An 8967-nucleotide genomic window follows, 5' to 3' on the forward strand; every position below is an offset into this window, starting at 1 on the left:
TTAAGAAAAATGATTTTGCTCTTTCCTATCACCAACTAAATACAATTCCTTCATACAATTTTAAAAATTCATAATGTTAACGAGGTATGAAATAAAATCAGTTCTTAGTTCTTACCCAGCTAAGAATCACTAAAACCTAACTAAATAAAAAAAAAACACTTGTAGTTGAATGATTTAAATCGACTTTGTTTTAACAATAGATTTATACTTGCTTGAAAGCACTTAGTTGATGACAAAGTTATTGCGTTAAATCGGAATTCTCAAAGCTTTGGAGCATGTGGACACATTTAACTTTACGGAGCCGAGGTTACATGAATAAACTTAAAAAAAATTCAAGTTGTTAAGATAGATAGTTTAAAAGTTTTGTATAAAATATTTTAAGAATTCATTATATGTATATTAAAAGAATGAATGTTTACTCAAAAGCTTTAGATTAGATTGCACGTAATATTAATAATTGAAGTAGGTAGTTTATTTTCTAGCGCCTTGTATGTTAATTGAAATATTACAAGAGACGATCATATAAGCATAGGTGGAACTCTTTTACTTTTTTTATAGGTGATGTCAAGTCTACAGGAATGATTCATATATTTTCAAGTATCATATATTAACGTTTATAAATGGATATGACAGCAACCTGTTTCCCACGCTTTATGTATAATATCCCTTCGCATAATCATAGTATGATATAATACCCTACAGTGTAAACACTTTCAGTTTCCATTACATAGGAATAGTAGATACAAATTCTGTGAAATCTCTTCGTTATTAAATCAAATTGTGTTGTTCGTTGAATTGTGTATGATAGATACTGTACACTAATATCTAAACAAACACTGAGTTACATGGAATTAGTAAAAAGATTAATAATCTAACCTAAAAATACTACCTATGTTTATTTACGAGAACAGCGGTTTTTTATTTTATATTGTAATTGTTATCATTCAAATAGGTAGAACTAGAATCATTTTTTCAGGATTATTTTACATTAAAACGTCTGCCACATTGTTAAGCTAACTTTAGATTTAATTTTAACTTTGTTTTATTTGCAATTAACCCATTAAACATTGGCTTAAAGTCGGTCTAATTAAATTGTAGCGAACAAAATGTTCATTACACAAACTTGATAATCTCTCTTAGTTTGTAAGAAGCAAGTTTACGTGACTAAACTACGCGAAGTTAAAAAAACTTTCGTTAGTTATTATTTCGGTATTACTACGCTGACAGACGCTGCTAACAGCTGCATAGGTAATATTGTTAAGAAAATGCATATAGAAATATAATTTGGAATTTTACAACACTAAATTACTATGAATTTAATAATATGGACTTAGGCTTACGTTAACATACATAATAGTATAGGATGAAGGGCGAACCACCGTATGAAACAATATTATTTCTCTCACGTTGTTATTTTGAAACACAATATTAGGACATATGATGATATATGTTCACATTATTTGATCTGAAGCAGCCTTTGATCCCTTTTCGGGTTCAAAGCGAAATAATCTGTTTATAACGACTGAGTTGTCTCAAGTTAGCTAACAAAAAAGAATTCGATAAAAGGACAAAGGTCCAGTTGATACATTATTTATTTTTCTGGTCGTTTACCGTATTGACGATCGTAGCCTAGACCTTTGGTTAATAGCCGTTGCGTATTTTCCGATATATTATGCCTTATCGCAGAGTTATGGGCATAAATTATTGCGTCAACATAAATTTATAGAAAAATTGATTGTGGAAATTATATTTTTTTTATTATTTGTAGGAACCTACAATTACATTGTATCTTTAATGTAATATATAAAATATTTATTTTAGAGTAGGTATTGTATTTTGTGTAACACGTCCAGACTCCAGTATAATTAAGCTACAAGTTACCATGTTACTAAAACACTTTCCTTTAATATATTATATAATATAGTTCATTTACAAATTAATTACCCTCAATGAAAATTTACCGTGCACAAAATGTCGCAAACTATACGAAATTTTAAAATGCACTTTCGCAACTTTCGAACATTAAATTTTCATTTCTCTCAGTAACAAAGTTGCCTAACCTATGTACCTAATTAAGTATTTCCCGTGGAGTTTCTAATAGGATGTGTAAAATTTTTGCTGAAACTTTTCAAACTATCGTTAAGAGTTTACGACAATTTAAGAAGAATATAAGATAATATTTAGGTTGGTTTAAACTGTGCATAATAGGATTTATTATAATATCTACTTAAATCAATAAAGATAAAAAAAAAATAAGCATGGTGGTTTCGATCTAGTAAGTTCTGATAGTCTATAAATAGAAGTAGGTATTGTCTATTCACTCATATTGAGAGAGTTATGAAAACCGACAACTAACCTTTGTTATATTGATAGCCTAGGACCTAGGATCTATTAATACTGAAAATAATTAAGACATTATCCGATGAAACGCATATTTGTGTTTAAAATATTCAAATACTAAAATGTGTAATAATATATCTAGATTTTCAGAAATTGAGGTTCTTTGTTGTCATAACATTACAATTTACAATCCCGCGAAGAGTTAAACTAGCAAGACGTTGTTAACTGTGAATTCTCACAAATTTATTCTCTCATTCCTAGAAATTTTCTTATGACAGGCAGATTGAAAAGAGCATCATTACGAATGTAATAAGAAATATTCCATTTGTGAACGTCAAGATAACATTTGCTCGTTGATATAAATGTCCTAAGGTTCTGCTGCTGAGAAATATATATTGGACAGCTTCCAATATTTCACTACTACGATAGTTTTAATCAATACCTAACTTTCCAGTGCAAAGACAACAAAGAAACTAGTGATTAATTTCGCCTAGACGCTTCTAGGGTTTCATTTGGGGACATTCTGCGACTTTTTGTCGGCTAATTAATTTTCTTTTCAATCTGATTGAGTCCATTTAGCTAACCGTTTTTGCGATAATGAGGAGATTTATAAAGAAATTCTACCGATGAGAAAATGAATCCATGCATATTGATTCTTTTCTTGTGAGGGTCTGAGTCATATTTTATTATCAAAACTGAAACTTCATAAACTTCAACGCTTTTCACGTATACCAGTGAATATTTATGATGTTTTTCTTGGATTCAAACAAATGGTTTTATGCTTTTACAGTTGTTTATAAAATTTTCTGATTAGTTTCATAAATTCCAGAAACCTATGTCCAATGCATTATTTACATTTTTAACATAAATTAACGCCACTTAATCCGCAAACAACGCACTATATCAAGAAAATAATCGTAATAAATCACCCTTTTATTGGCATACTTCACACCAATGCGATACAAATGCTAATTAAATTAATATATTTTTAATACATGGGTAACATAACTGAAAAATACGTGATATTATTGAACCTTAAACCATTAAAAAATTGGTCTTATTTTTAACAGATTTATATCCTATATCATTACAATAAAATAATTAATAACATATTCAATGAAAATCTTTTATCCTGTAGTATAATCCAATATTTTTTTAATTCAGTCTTCTGTTATTCCGTGACTGTATAATAAAGATAAATAATTTTTATTATAGTGCATTATATCTGTACGAATTAATTGTACACACAAATGCAATGTAACTTGACACGTAGCTTCTGTAATAAGGCTTAACTGTTTAAAGGTCCAAGAAGCCAAGGCAAGAAATAATCACTCAGCATAATTATTTATCCTTCACAACGGTAATGACTTCTTGATTACGTTGTTCAATGCACTTTTTACATAAATTAATTATATTTTGATTACCCGGTCCGGTTTATTGCTACTTTATATTCCGTTATGTTAAATTATAGCTAAGTCAGTTATTGAAATCGATATTATTGTTACTGTTCTGTTGTAACAGTTGAAAAGCTTATTTATTTAATTTTATTTAGTTATTTAATTAAATAAAACGATGTACACCCACAACCATATAAATATGATAAGTATTCTCTATTTATTGTGTAGGTATCACTTTGGATTTGTATAAGCCAGTATAAATCGTCTACCTATCTAAGAGGCAAAAAAAACAGCAGAACTAGCTACTATAAGAACATGTTAGATTTTCACAACTATTTCTCACGTATATACTAGAAACAACAAGAAATTAAAATCTAATTTGAAATTATACCCGCTTATCAAAAGAACTCAAAAGCCTGCCGCCTTAGATACCGCCATTGTTTTCGTAAAATTTGCTAAAATACATATCACATAATATACATTATACAACTATACCAATGAAGGATACCAACACCCATCTGCGAATTGTAACGCCAACCAGTGAGACAAGAACAAATGATAACTATGTTTGCAACATCTGCGTTCAGCTCGCACGTGATCTTTGCACGGAAGGAATCGATAGCTACGTACAATATTATTTAACTCGGATAAGTGTGGTGAGAATTCAGTATTAAGAGAATTTGAACCACAATTTCTTTATTGATTTTTTTAATATCTTTAAAAATTCGCTTTAAAAATAACTGTAAAGCTAACCTGTTACGATGAATTGTATCTTTCCTTATATTATATTTATATATTATATTCCTTAGTACAAGTTAGTACTTTCCGCCCGTGGCTCCGCCCGTGTGTATAAATTTAACATAATATAATATACTCAAAACTGCCTCAAAAACCATGAAAATAAACCGCTTCAAAATCCGTTTTATAGATCTAATAGCATACAGACACACAGACGGCGAAAAGCTTCTTTGTTTTAAACTATGTAATGATGTATCTGTAACACTAACAATAACAAAAATTCAGTAATCTTAAAAAATAATTGTAGCATTGAATAATAACAATTAAAGTTTAAAAATTCCTGAACCTTCTGACCAATATTTTCTTTAGAGTGCCAAAGACATTAGACAATTTTATTAATTTATTATCTACCACTTAGGTATATCTCCTGTTAGCTCGCACAAGGTCACTTAATATTTAAGCCTATTGATTAAACATAAGGCTCCTTAAAGCATCCAGGCGTGTAGGTGGTAATATCAGTTGACCATCTGTGCCTTCCCCTTTGTGGGACCGCATGTGAAATCATTCGCGCGTTAATAAACCGATTAGTGAACTTCGCTTTGATTTTAACTTGCTATTGTTCTTTTTAGCAATCGATAGGACGAGACGACAATGTGCATTGTTTAATCATGCTTTTTTGACTAAGTAGCTAGGGTATGTTTTTTTTTCTTTTGTAAATAGATGGAAAACTCTCGCTGAAGTAAAATATTGTGGCATTCGTTATTTTTAACATATGAAAAGTATGTATATTTTCAACTGAATTACATTATAATTTGATTAGTTCGTGATTAGGTTTATGATGAAATTCCACATAAACTTTGCTATGGTTACTATTTAGTATTTTGTGAACAGTATACCTACGTATACTGTTCACAAAATACCTAGTAAACATGAAAGCATTATTTTAATGAAATACGTCACATTATTATAAATGAGTGATATCCCCACTGGTTAGGTTTGATGAACATAAAATAGCTTTTACATTAAAAGCCGCAAGCGATTTGGTCATTAGGGAGTTACTGTCATGGTGTGATTTTTGCAAATTTTGATTGCAAGTCACAAGGGACTGGGAACTAATAAATATCAATGTTGCTTTTGAATAGCACATTGTAACAAGTATGGATTTTTTATACTTATCGAAATTAAAAAAAAATTGAAATAAAAAATATATATAATTGTTTTAAAGCATAATATAACGACGCAACACAAAAAAATGTGGGTTAGTATAATTTTATGTAATTATCGATACTTCTGAACCTCGTACTTTATTTGAGAAAGTAGAAATAAAAGTTATTTTGTTAATAATCCAATTTCGGAATTTAAAAGTAAATAAATTTGAACACAAAAATCCAATAACTACTCACAACTGCGAGGCAAACCCAGTCAAATTTGCAAGTTGAAAATGTATATTGCACCGCGTAGAAGTTTTGATAAATTATTTCCAGTATTACTAGCATGGAAGTTGTAAGTTTGTTTTATTCAAGCTGTCGAACTTTTTGGCGGAAAACTCACAAAGTATCGTTATTAACTTGCCCAATGTTCAATGCTTTTGGCGCAGTTTTAAAAAAACTTTCTAATTTAAACATTGCACTTTCTTTTTTAATCTTACTGCAAGGAACAAAGGCACTGGAGCGAACTAAGAATAAAAAAACACCACAGATTAAAAAGTTTTGTAATTACCTACTTAGATCCGTTATATTATGATAAGGTGTTATTTTATAAGATTATTTACCAAATATAAATTTGCGTATTATGAAAACAATTTAGTCATCGTTGATTTTCACAAAAGATAAAGAATGTGATTCTTCTTCTTCTTTTTTCAAGTGGCAACTCCCGATCCCAGTGAGGACGAATTCTGCCTGTCAAGTTTTGAACAGAAGAATTGCGAAGTCCCTTTTTATTGGGTGGAGCCATTAATTAAGAGAAGAAGAAGTGATTATATAAGCATAGATAACATAATACTATACATATCTACTAGTTACTGTGACTAGTTAATATGTATTATCTATGTGTTTAATTAATATCTATTTAAACATAATTTTGTCAAAGATGCGCAAAGGAGTTGATTATAATAAAGTTTTAAGTGGTTGTCTTTAACCTCTATAAAACTCATTATTATGACCCCAGTCTCATAGTTAACTGTAAGATAGTGTAAAAGGTCGCAACTCATCGGAACTAACTTGAGACAAAGTTTCAGAGCTTCATAAATTCCTCTAAAGCCTTAAATGTAATCGATATGAAGTTTGCAAGAAAACTTTCGTTGAAAACAAAACTTTTTTGATATAATGTTTAGATTTGTATCAAAAAGGTAATTAAATATTTAATGAAATTAGTATTTTTAGTTTCTATAAACTTCTCTATTGCGACAAATTATGTAAAATTCAATTAATAAAACAACAAATGAAAATTAATTAAAGAATTATAAAAATATAAACACTTGAAATTCCTATATTTTAAAGCTAGTTGAGTGGAAAAGGGATTATAATATATCTATATAATCATGACCAAGGGTCCAAAGCACAGATGTTGGAACACCATAGACAAAATATGGTAACAGACTGTCGACCCCAAAATTGATTTGGGAACAAATTAACTTCCCGCATCTTCGATTAAAGACCAATCTAGCATTTAAAACTGGAATTTTATTAATGATTATGAAAAAAATTACTAATTGCATATTATTCGTTGGTAAGATGGGTAGGTATGCAATTATTATTAAATTATGATTTAAACTTATCTCTATCATACGTTAATTGGTACTTTAAGCAAAATAATATTATATTAGGTGTAAATAATTATGCTTCTCTTAATGTTTTTCATTGTATTTATTTTAATCGATGTTCCTATTAATTCAAAATGATATGTTTTTAAATACAACTTACAAGCGTTATAAATGAATATAATTTGTTCAATTACCCGTATCTTTAAGAATGCAGTAGGAATTACTACCTAGGTACTTATTATCTCAATAAAATATTATCATTACTATAATACTTTATGAGACAAATATAAACTTTTGTTTTTAAAACAATTCCACAGACAATTCTTTATTGAGCTAATATTTCCATTGACCTTTAAGTTAACTGTTATTGTATTTCATCTGAGCGCAAACAAAGTTATCAAAGTCGACTGTAAAGTTCACTGGAGATTCGAACATTGGCGATACATATCTACAATTACACTTCGACAAACTCTACTGAGAACATTGTTTTCCTTCGAAAGGCTTACACCGCGATATCATCAGCTTTTCCATCCAATTTCAACTATGAACGTGTAGGTAAGAAGATTATGCGTCTATGTCTGTTTGCGGAACAATTCATCATATGTTTAACGACGAAAGATTCATTGCAATGTCTGCTTTAAAGCTTAGGAACAAGGTGGGTAATAGTGTAAATAGTTTTGTTTATTCATATGATATGTAGGCCATATTAATGGATGTTGGGATATGTGTGTTAATTTTAATTGCTTGTTGTTAGCGCGTAGTTTGCGTTAGATTAGAAGAAAATTATAATGCGTGTGCTCAGTACTTTAGCACGCACTTAACCGTGTTTACATAGTAATGCTATATTCTCCAATATAACTAATACATACATATCTGAAATGAACTAAGTACTTACCGAATAAATTATAGCCTTTGAAATATCTAACACATTAATATATGTTCTGTTTGATAAATTATTTGTAATTATAATGCTTGTGATATTGAATGATTATTATACCTAATCAACACAGGGCACAGGCTTATCCTATACCATATTCTGTATTTGAATTTTGAATTTATATAAATTTAGAGGATTAAACGATACCATATATCTAACAATATGGAAGAGCAATAAACATAATGTTCGAGATAATAATATGAAGTCTGGTTTACTTAGATATCATTTGTTTGATTTCGAATTTCGATGATTTTCCCCTCAGTAACGTTGTATTTTTATTTATTAAGATTATTGTATATAACTTCTACTTACATCTGTTATTTACTTTGGATGTCTTCATAAAAAGTGTGGTAAAATATTCACACAACAGTGACACAACTCTTACATGACGTTTTAAAAAATCTTCAGCTACGTCCGCTACTGGGTTTTAAACAAAAACCATTATGTTACTCTTTGTACTCTTAATACCACAATGATTAAGCAACGTTGCAGTTTTTATTCATCCTACCCCCGCTTACCCTTCTTTAATGCTGCGTTCAGTACCAAGAAGCGATTTATTTAACCAGAGCGTAAAAACACATTGCTTGTTCTTACCCTCCATAACAAGATCTTTAAAAGGGTAGATATTTTGCAAAAATATCATCGCATTAGCAGAACAATAACGATCCACGGAGATAAGGAAAATATGAAAAGTAATTTCCATCCTCCCGAAATTAGCTATCATTTTTCACAAACTTCACTTAGCCGTAACAAAAAGATTACATTTCGGTTAACGGCAAGACTTATGTCGGACA

At 29.5% G+C, this 8967-nt stretch overlaps 1 protein-coding gene and 1 long non-coding RNA gene across 2 annotated transcripts in view; both read left to right on the forward strand.

The window, feature by feature from the left end:
- Positions 1 to 8967, forward strand: part of LOC149487000 (uncharacterized) — a 412994-nt gene that overhangs the window by 213928 nt on the left and 190099 nt on the right. The gene's annotated exons all lie outside the window — the stretch shown is intronic.
- LOC149487004 (uncharacterized) overlaps positions 1 to 8967 on the forward strand; it is a 160952-nt gene that overhangs the window by 111498 nt on the left and 40487 nt on the right. The window lies entirely within an intron of this gene.

Source organism: Colias philodice, chromosome 7 (assembly GCF_061535455.1).
Source record: "Colias philodice isolate Cphi_HAF_F1 chromosome 7, ilColPhil1 Martin Lab GWU primary, whole genome shotgun sequence".
Classification (NCBI taxonomy): domain Eukaryota; kingdom Metazoa; phylum Arthropoda; class Insecta; order Lepidoptera; family Pieridae; genus Colias; species Colias philodice.